Source organism: Tachysurus fulvidraco, chromosome 23, assembly GCF_022655615.1.
Source record: "Tachysurus fulvidraco isolate hzauxx_2018 chromosome 23, HZAU_PFXX_2.0, whole genome shotgun sequence".
Lineage (NCBI taxonomy): Eukaryota > Metazoa > Chordata > Actinopteri > Siluriformes > Bagridae > Tachysurus > Tachysurus fulvidraco.
The window spans coordinates 6697780-6709380 of NC_062540.1; the positions used below are offsets into that span (position 1 = coordinate 6697780).

Genomic DNA, 11601 nt, shown 5'->3' on the forward strand with positions numbered 1-11601 from the left:
CTCACTTCCATCTGTGGGACTGTCTCTGCTATCAGGCCCAGGAATGAATTTTGGAGGCTTATCTCTGCTTCTCCTAGCTGTGGCGGTGAGGATGTGTTAAGGCGCCTGTCTCCTGACAGGAATCACAAGCTATCTAAGCTGATAAGGCCACGGCTGGCTTGAGAATTGTAACAAAGCCAATGGCTCAGGTGCAGGTGGGTACATGTATGTGCCCGTAGGTGAAGGAAGGTTAAAAGCAATTACTTCCCACAACAAAGGGGTCGTTCTTGTCAGCACATGGAAATGCACACCTGATGAGATGGAAAGAAAGGTGCAATTTGCGTGCATTCTCTAATGCATTTAATGACACAACAGATCGCTGAAAAAAGATATGAAAATCAAAGGTTTGATTATGGTTTAAGTAATATTAGTACCCAGCTCTGATACACTGTATTCCCTCTTGCCCTTTTGCCACTGCAGCTTCTCTTGCCCTCTGGCTCAGCTTGATTCATTTTGACTTCTAGTATCTGAGAATCTGAACTTGTGACTCATGTTATGCTGCTGTGCATGCTCTCACTGGCAGACCCTAATGAGGCACAGTTAACCAAGATGCAACCTGGATACTGTACCTACCGTAAGAACTGTGGCTGTACTGAAAAGTGCCCCATGCTCATGCCAGGACAATTATTCACAGTATGGTCATTCTGAACATTTTTTCAACACAGTACACTTTCGAATTGTGGAAGAGTAATGATTTAGTGTCACCTAGAAGAGGATGCATTTCCTTTTGAGTGTAGTTCCTTTCAAAGTTTCAAGGTTTCTTCTTCATGTAATCTATTTTTTTATACCACTGTCTCCTCCTACTTGCTCTCTGGGGATCTAAATATACAAACAAATTTTACCTATTAATATATAATATATGTGCTATAGAAACAAAAGTAAACTTGGATTAAATTGATTAATTGCTCATTTTTAACAATTAGAGAATTTATAATGACCCCTACCCCCTCCTTTGGTTCACTGAAAGAGCTGGGATGTAACTGGCCCGAGCTGGCAGTACCAAATAGCCTTTGGCACATCTTTCAATTGCCGTCCAACAAGTGGACTATGCAAGCACTGCACCTCCTAATGGTAACCATGACAACATTTACAAGTGGGTAACATGGACACCAAAGCTCCTACCTATGCTTGTGCCCTCTTCCTTTCTCAGGCTACACACACATCACATACTGTCAGGCCACACACACGGTCTGTCAAGTGCCGATGCCCATCTGGATCTACTGACACCATAACCACCCCCAATACACACACACACACACACACACACACACACACACACACACACACACACACACACACACACACACACACACACATACTGAATCCCACCCCACCCACCATGGACCTCTCACTATTTATTCTTTTGTTGCTCACTTTACTGTCGACTTCCATAGGCAGACAATAACACACATCACACAGCTACAGCAAGAACTAATTGATTATAAACGCTGTCAGAGTTGGTGTTAAATTTACACATACTTTAAGAGAAAGTGGCATGCTGAGAGAAGGCAGGGGCATTCAGATATCACAAAAGAGCACTCTTTATAATGGAAAAGTATGAGCTCCTTTTGTTTATAGCAGTGTGCATGTTATGCAGTTTTATGTGAGTTTGTAGACTGGACAGCTTTAGTGGTCTATGTAAGAGACAAGGAGACTATGAGACTATCCTTTACTGTGTTATGCCCTTTTTCAGAATCAACAGGAGCATTCTACTGGGAATTACAAAAGTTTTTTTAATTACCCTTATAGCCAAGAGGGACTATAGAGACGACCAGTTCTTATTTGTAATCAAGTAAATATACATAGATATGGGTTATCAGTATTACACTTATGAGCCTGAGATGTCACCACTGAAAGTGGGTATTATATAGAAGATATAAAGAAGGTGTGTGTGTGTGAGTGTGTGTGTGTGTGTGTGGGTCTGTGTATGTTTGTTCATAAGTGTGTGTGAGAAAGAAAGCAAGAGAGAGAGAGAGAGAGAGAGAGAGAGAGAGAGAGAGAGAGAGAGAGAGAGAGAGAGAGAGAATAGGAAACAGAACATTTAAAGCAGAGGAGGACAAAAACGGATTGACTTTACTATCACATATTCAAGTTCAAGCAAGTTCAAATATTCAAGCGGAGTTTCTTCACATATCATAGCTAAGGATGGGCAGGAGTAAGGGTCGAGGGCCTTGCCCAAGAGCACAACCGTAAAAGCATGTCAGCTCTAGGATTTAAATTCATGACAATCTGATCAGTAACCCAAACATTCACCGCTGAGCCACAACTACCCTTAGAAAGGGAGACCAAGGGAATAAAAGAAAATAAAGAAAAAAATGGCAGAGGAGAAAGTCAGAGAAATAAAAACAGAGAAGAATAGAGAAGCACACGACTATAGTGAGTGAACATGAATGGGTGAAGAATCTGTTGTTTAAGAGGAGCTGATGTATTGAATGTGGCAGGCAGACTGAGGCGCTGAAGAATGGCCATGGTGAGTGAATCTGTCCCATGGAAATGTGTCATGAAGGCAATTCCATTAACATCTTTATAAAGGCCGCAAGGGCCCAGGAGAGCTTTGAGGCAGAGGCTACTGCTTAAAACAAGTGGATACAGCTGAAAAAGAACAGAGGGTTGCACAGTTGCACTGGCACTGGCTCAGCTTTAGAGCATTGTGGCGACGTTGTTTTTGTTTTCGTAGGACCGTTAGTCTTCCCCAAGGACTGGCCTTAGTGTGTGCATACTCCATCATGGTCCACTAACTCTCTTCTCCTCAGTGTTGGTTTTTTTTTTCATTTACCATCTTCTACTCCATCTGCCAAAGTGAGGATAGAAACAAAAGGCTTTGTTTTGGCAAGTTGGCAGCTGCAGGGCAGAAACATCAAGACAGTAGCTGGACATTTCTCAATGGCGAAGAGTGTACGCTAACCATTTTCCTGCCATTCATTTTTTTCCCACTCTGTCTGTCTCTTAGCCCCTGTCTATCTGTTTCTCTATATTCTCTTGCTGCCCCTCTTGCTCTAAGAAACAAGCCCTGAAAAAACACACATGCTTGTGCCTTCCAGCAATTCTCAGCACTACTCTCCTAGTTAAGCGTGTCACAAATGATTAGTAATAGAATATTCTGTTTACTATTTTTAATTGTCTAACTGAATAATTTTTTTCCCGTTCAATAACCATTATAAGGGATTTGACAAGTTTATTTTAAATTATACAGACAGATATTGTTTATATCTTGGGCCACATCAGCCTATTTACCAAGGCATTTGAAGCTATTTGCATTTTTCTAGAATTATTATGTAGTCTATCAAAAAAAAAAAAACACTAATATCTTTCAGCTTATCTCTAACATGAAAATACTCACTGCCAACAACTCCAAATCTCTGTACTGAATTAATAATTTTTTTAATCTGAATCACTGAATAACAGTGAAGGTCAACATCTATTGTGTATTTTTTAATGCAACCACAACTATGTCAAAAGTGAGCCTATTTACACTGTATACTGCAATATACAGACTACAGAAGGACGTGAATTGTAGATATTACTGGTCTATTAGGAGCCACTGTTTACTACTATCTACTATCTAATTTGCATTGACTATATAATCAAATATCAATCAGCTTCCATAAATATTTTAGGCAATGTGAGGACAATGTTCATGAATCAACTGTCTGCTTTATACTTGTATGCAGATGGGGTATGAAGATCTCAAAGCAAAGAGCACACAGCTAATTATTCTGTTTTCTGGCAATCAAACATCCATGCATCATGTTCAAGTTTACATTAATTAAGGTAGTGTATGTGCTGCGAGTTAAATAAATTGGTCTGTTTCCTGAGTCTATTGTTTAAATTACCTACAGTAGGTCTTTATTTTTGTGATAATTGTGCTGACAGCCTACTCCAGACAGATAAACCCAGCACTCAGTGCATGTCATAGTAGGCTAGTTTATTAAAATCAGTATATCTAAGCTTGTATATCATTAGTGGATTCAAATTTATATATGTATTGAATTTTTGTTTTTGTGTTTTGTTTATACAATATTTGACATTTGATGGCTGTGTGGCAATAATTCTGCCAAGTTGACATGACTAGTTAGCATGCAAGATGATCAAAGCTGTGAAAGGTGAACTAGGCTTTTAGTTACAAATACCCATATTGGGCTGCATATTAAATGTAAACCCTGAGTAAATCAATGGAGCAAATGCTTTCAGACTAGTCATGCTGATTATTTAAGCAATTGGCATCTTGATTTGCCATGTTTTATCTGTCGGGAAGCCAGTCCAGGTATAGCTGACCTCAATTTTGGATCATGTGACTTTTTTATTATTATTAAGGATCATTTTTATGGTATTGATGCAGGAGATTTACTCACAAACACTGCTACACCTAATAGGAATATGCTTGTTCCTAGTCATTTCTAGGGACACATATCGTCCTGTTATTAATATGTTTTAAATTATTTTATTTAAAGTAGTGTTTCTGTTTTCTACAAATGTTCATATTTTCACTGAGATTTTCTATATCTCTAATATTCCTATAATTTACAATTCCAGTAACTTTGTGCTCTTAACCATATATTCTTCATTCTAATCAGTACATTTTCTATCCAAAACCCTGTCCACCTCATCCATCAATCCATCCATACATCTATTAATTCATTCATTCATTTTCTGTAATCTCTGTATCCTTGCTCAGATCTATGGGAGTTGGGAGAAAACCAGACAACACAGAGGAAACCTGCTCAGATAAAAGAGAGAATATGCACAATCCTGCACAGACTGTAAACCAAGCTCAGGATCGAACTGCTGACCCCTGTGACCCGCCTGCTCCCAATTATTAGCCTCAATGATACAAACCTTATTAATGTGACACTCAGCTCTGGGGTCAACACTGAAAGTGATGGTAGTGTTAAAGACAAATTATCCCAACACAATGTTTATGACCTTTTCTGTAGATAAAGCCAAACACTGGTGGAAAGGGCAGCTAAAAAGAGTCAGTTCTGTTATCAACAAACTACTGTTCTGTTCACGAGCAAATATGTCGGTATATTACACACACACACACACACACACACACACACACACACACACACACACACACACACACACACACACACACACACACAAACCCATGAGTCATGTTCTCTGTTCTAGAGAGAGTAGCAACTAAGGGTCAGTGTGATAAAGATCTCTGTTGTGACAGCTGGACAAGTGAGAATTCAGATAAACAGCATGGCCATGAAGGGATGAAAGAGGCATGACCAGACACATTAAAAACTCGAGACTATACTCACACACACAGAAACAAACATCTCTATCACAAGTGTGAATGTGTGTGTGTGTGTGTGTGTGTGTGTGTGTGTGTGTGTGTGTGTGTGTGTGTGTGTGTGTGTGTTTGGGGGGGGGCATGTTTTTATATTGTGATGGGGACCAAATAAAGATTGAAAGATCTGATCGTTTTGAGTTCATATGTTGAGAAATTTGGTTGTGCCCCACAGGTAATACTGCTTTTTTAAATTGCTAGCAGGTAAGGTTAAGGTAAAAGGTGATGTAAGTTGAAGGCATAGCATGAGTTAATAGCATAGAATTAATTAACTGCATCAATAATTATGTCAGTGGAAGGTCCACATGTGGGTCTTAAGACAAGTGTGTGTGTGTGTGTGTGTGTGTGTGTGTGTGTGTGTGTGTGTGTGTGTGTGTGTGTGTGTGTGTGTGTGTGTGTGTGTGTGTGTGTGAGGTCAAGTCTGTGCAAGGCAGGAAGCCTGTTGCAGAAACACTGTCCCCCAAACACATTTTGCACTGTTCACTCATTAAGAAATAGGTCAAGGATTCCGGCTGCATGCACAGCGCCTTGTCAGAATCTCTCAGGCTAAACAGGGGCAAACCCACTGGGAGGATGTGTGTGCATGCATTTTTGTGTGTGTGTGTGTGTGTGTGTGTGTGTGTGTGTGTGTGTGAGAGAGAGAGAGAGAGAGAGAGAGAGAGAGAGAGAGAGAGAGAGAGAGAGAGATAGGGAGAGAGAGAGTGGGATAGTGGAGAGGAGATCAGAGGTGACAAAAGAAAGAGAGGCCTTGGAAGAGCTGTGAAGGTGCCATACTCACTGGAGAAAGTATACAACTAAAACACAGTGTCACATCCAAGACATATTGACCTCTGATGCAGCATACTCTAAATACATGCAGCATCACATGCCACGGGGAATTTGCTGTGCAATGTTACAACAGTGGAAATTCAGAGGTATCATAACAAATTGCTCTCTCTGGCTGCACTCTCCAGATCACTGGTTTCACCTAGATGGTTTAATTCAATAGGAGGTGCTACTGAGCCATGCAGGTACAGTATGCCAGACAGTGTCCATCAGTAGGATTAAGGCATGTCAATAATTAGAGCTGGCAGATGATGAGATCAGACAATACACATATAAACGACTTTATAATAAATATGTTCATTTTATTTATATATCTATATATATTTTTTTACAAGAGCATGTATTTATGAAAGCTATATTAAAAAAAACAAAACAAATGTTTTCCAGTTACTAAAGCTATACCATAGCACTATTGAAACACACCCCAAAGTGCATCTTCACAACTAATGAGTTGAAGAGTTCTGCATGACCTACAGATCCATCCAAACCCACTGCTAAACTAACTAACAAACTGTACTTCAGTTTGGTTTCCTATAGAAGATTGAAAAATGTAAACCCTCCCACAAATACAGGCAAAGAGGGAGCTCTGGAAACTCAGGACTTCAGAGAGCCAGACAAACACCCGTTAAGCACATAATACACCCCAATTAGCCTCCAGGAAACATTTAACGAGTTGGATTGACATACACAAATCAATACCATGCGTCCGTGCATTAGAGGCTGAAAGGCTTATTTGACAATTTCACTGAACATTGAAATCCAACCAAAGAAGCTCATGCTGCGAAGGGAGCTTTTATTTTGCAGAGTGTGACTACTGCTGGATGGAGTTCTAGAGAAGTGATGCACTCAGTACGCAGCATTAGGCAGGGAGAACGATGGCTACAAGTCATGACCCCATGGCTTTGTGTAGTTAACCTTATTGATTAAAGAGTGTGATGTGGAGATGCTGGAGATGCTCCACACTCCTTTCACATCTCCCATGACTTCACTGAAGAAAATACACTGGAAGGCTCTGTGTTTTAATCCAACTGCAACTTTTCATCCACCAAGCAATGACAATGTGTGCAGCTCATGCTCATTTTCACCAATGAGAAGCCAAAAAAGGAGTCCGATGCAGTGATAATAAAATATGAAGAAGGAAAATACAATTTGTTTTACCCAAGCATTAACACACACTAAGACTTTAACTTATGTAAATTATTAGACAATATTTGTAAAATTAGCCATATGCAGCTACTGGTTAGGATCAGGTATCTGTAAGCTCTTGTAATCCGTTTAGTGTAAGCCATCACTTGGAAGCTGCTCTACCATTCCTTCTATAAGATTTAAAAGTTATGCCACCATAATTTTAGTCTATGCCACAAATTAGTGCCTAATTTTGAGTTCAGTATACAACCCTTTGCATGTACAAAATAATCGACAGGGATGACCATGCCTTATTCCTAATGTATACTGACAGATAATTTTTAATTATTTTGGTGGTAACTGAGCATCTATTTTAATAATATCTCTTAGAAATAAATCTCTTAGAACGGCTCTATAACATAAGTCTTTAAAAGTTTGGAGTTACCTGTGTAGCCATTCTCTACCTGACCTCGGATTTTTCTCAATTTTTAAGATAGCTATTTGTAATATTCTACTCATCAACTATCGAAACATTCATGCTTTTGAATTACTTCTTTAATGGCAAGGTAATTAATTTTTATAAATAAATTTTTATTTATTTATAAATAATTTTTTTCAATAACTTTGAATGTTAAACTGTAAGTCAATCATGCTCTGAATAGTTTGTATTATTGTGCTAATCATACACATATATACCATCAAATATATTTTCATTAGTGACTATGTGAGATAGTGTGCATTTAAAACAGTGTTATTCCATGACATTTCATCTGTGACTTCATGTGAAAAATTATCATGTGAATGATGAACTATTGGAAAAAACACAAATCAAAACATATGGACTATATAGTGTGTGAAAAGTACAGTTTTCACTAAATTAACACTAAATAAATTTCACATGTGCGTTATGATTATTTCTTTCCTTTAACTGATTGTGCTTTAAGGGGCTTTTCAGAATTAAATTGAAAGATAAAACCACACATCATGTTAAACCTATTCTCACCAGTAAAACAAGTAGTGATTGTAGCTTATATTTATTGTTATTAAAATTTGATTTCCCTTCATTGAACGTTAGATTAATATTTTCTGAGAGAACAGACTAAAGTCGACATGCAGCATGGCTTAAGACATCACTTCACTCATTTGCCACTGATAAAACAAGTTTTGTTGGCATTTAGCTTGAAGCAGATGTACAGTAAGTTATACTAATACAAATTTAGAGTTTATTTTCAACTACAAATAACAACTTTTCCTTGTAGCTCGTGTAGTTAAGCGTTCTAGATGAAATGAAATGATGATTTGCGTACAGCCGAAATTTGCTGGTCCTCTGCAACCACACACGAGCGAAGGTACATCTGGAATAAAGCTTATCCCAAATGTGCACACCTAGGCAAGCGTTATACTGTGTAAAGACTTCAGGGAGCCATTTCAGATGGGTTTTACTGAGTTGACTGGATCATCATTGTACCTTTTCTTAATTTGAATGAATCTTCAAAGGTATATTTCTGCAAAGCATTTAAAGAAAGTAATAGGTATAACTCATCACATTTAATTAACACTAAACATGTATAGATACACGGTGTGTGTCCTGCAAAATAAATCCACCAAATGTCAAGCACATGGACATCTTGTCAATGCCCACACGCTCATCATGTTTAGATTCGTATATTATCCACAGTCCAGTCAAGATTCTTGGAGCGCTAAGCAAAAGGGTAGGCGATGCTGTATCCTGATAGATTTCGAACAGGTTTGAATAACAGCTCCCATAATATATAATCTATCTTCTGTTATAGACCAGAAGATGCTGAGGTCTATGATATCATATCACACACACATTGATTCATGCTCTGTTTAATGTGATCATTTATGAATACAGTACAACTTTCTATATGATAATCCAGTCATTTTAGATTAGTTCACGTGAAGGTGATGGTGATACAAGTTAAATAATGGCAAATAATGGATGAATGAATGAAACCGCATCTATTATAATGGGAAAAGACAGACTATAATAAAGGGGAACGCATACAACTCACACACACACACACACACACACACACACACACACACACACACAGTGAAAGAGAGAGAGAGAGAGAGAGAGAGAGAGAGAGAGAGAGAGAGAGAGAGAGAGAGAGAGAGAGAGAGAGAGAGAGAGAGAGAGAGAGAGAGTCAAATCCACACAGGTCATCTGGGTTAAAGTGGTCTGAATACGAGCTGGCTGTCAGTTGTAGTTAATGCAGCCGACAGATCGACAGCCGACAGATCGACAGAAATGTTAGTATTTACAGCCGCACGTTACACATACGAGCGTTTTCAGGTCCACATTGAGTCAGGATGCGATTCCAACTCACCTTATAATAGTGAACAACGGGCTGCGGTTCATTCCTGCTCTCGCTGACAATTTGCTCTGTCTTCCAGTGTCTGTCCTCAGCATGGATAAATCCACATCAAGCTGATCGGACCGTCAGATCGGCACTTATTCCCAGGAAATTCCTAAGAACCTACAGGACGAAAGGAAGGACGAAAGGATCTGCGCTCGCTTTTCTCTCTCTCTCTTCGCTCAAACATCAGTGATGGGAGATGCAGACGCTCTGTTCTGGGTAATATAAACCTTCTCTTTTATAAAGATGCCCATTTACAAATGTCTTCCAGCTCCATGGCACGTACAGGAGTGTGTGATGTCCTTCTTTCTCCTGCTCGGCTGCTGTTTGCGGATCTCCAGGCGGCACGCTCTCTGTCTGCACTTTCACTTCACTGATGGTCTTGTGTTAGAACTGCACGAGGCAGGAGCGCGAGGTACAGTGTGTGTGTGTGTGTGTGTGTGTGTGTGTGTGTGTGTGTGTGTGTGTGTGTGTGTGTGTGTGTGTGTGTGTGCGTGTGTGTGCGTGCGCGCGCGCACGCGAGAGAGAGAGAGAGAGAGAGAGAGAGAGAGAGAGAGAGAGAGAGAGAGAGAGAGAGAGAGAGAGAGAACGGCATTACTCCACTGCACAGCGTTTAAAGCACCCCCCCACACACACACACACACTCCCTCTCTCTTTCCTCATCCCTCCTGCATCATCCCTCACGCGCTAACGCTCGAGGGAACCACTGCACACTCATTAATCAGAAATACACAAATCTGAATTGTAGTCTGTCTTCCAGAAAATCAAGTAGCTTACACATATGACGTGTCTACTATAATCTATACCAGGTTAACCACTAGTTTTATTTGATTTGTTTTGTTATATAGAGTGGCCACCAGATTAGATGACTGTTCTTTGTAAGCAATAGTTTCTTAGCTGCAGTTCTGACTATAATGTACAGTAACTTCTGGTCACAGCTGAAGCATGTACTTAATGCCACTGTCAGGTGCATGTGTAAGTACCTTTAGGAACTGTCCTTTATCTGTTGTACATTAGAGATACTCAGTTTCACTACATTTTCTTTCTTTGAAAATAGATTTTCCATCTATTACTAGGACGTCATGCATTGTGAAGTGTACCAGTACAATTATCATACAATAATAACCTCAATAATACACCTGTGCAGATTATTATACAAATATATGAAATAGCATAATTTCTAATCTACAATATCATCTTCCCAAAGTACAGTATTTGTTATTATTTTTGTATAGATTGTTTGGTTTGTAGATATATCATTGTGGATGCATGGCGTAGATCTCTTTGTCGTCCGACAGCACAGTAACTCAGACATCTTAATCATATACAAGAAATAAATGCATAAATATATTTTTTTAAGTAAAACACGAACACACGGATAAAAAGAGAGCGTAGATCCAGTCTGCAGTAAGTATGTAAATGTAGTGCCATCTATCGTCCAAAACCTGGAATTACAGCAGTGTGTTCTCACGGGTTTAAACCTCTATTACATTCTAAATTATGTTACGTTTGGAATAAATAAATAAATAAATAAATAAATAAATAAATAAATAAATAAATACGACCACCACCATCAATACTCTTTACACTATAATAATAATAATAATAATAATAATAATAATAACAACAATAATAATAATAATAATAATAATAATAATAATAATAATAATAATAATAATAATAATAATAATAATATCATGTATCGTTGCACAATATAATGATAATTTATTTATTAATTTATTTTGTGTCGGCACTATATTCTTATTTATCTAACACTCCTTAAATTATTTAGATAGATAGATAGATAGATAGATAGATAGATAGATAGATAGATAGATAGATAGATAGATAGATAGATAGATAGATAGATAGATAGATAGTTTTTTTACACTATACTGTACTGTTTTATATATATTATTGTATATA

General features: G+C 38.4%; 1 protein-coding gene across 2 annotated transcripts in view; it reads right to left on the reverse strand.

Moving 5' to 3' along the window:
- Positions 1-10043, reverse strand: part of plxna2 (plexin A2) — a 206482-nt gene extending 196439 nt beyond the window's left edge. For both annotated transcript variants that reach the window (XM_027145200.2, XM_047807375.1), the window contains exon 1: positions 9646-10043. The gene's annotated coding sequence lies outside the window, so the exon portion shown is untranslated. The remainder of the gene's footprint in view (positions 1-9645) is intronic.
- Positions 10044-11601: the final 1558 nt, after the last annotated feature.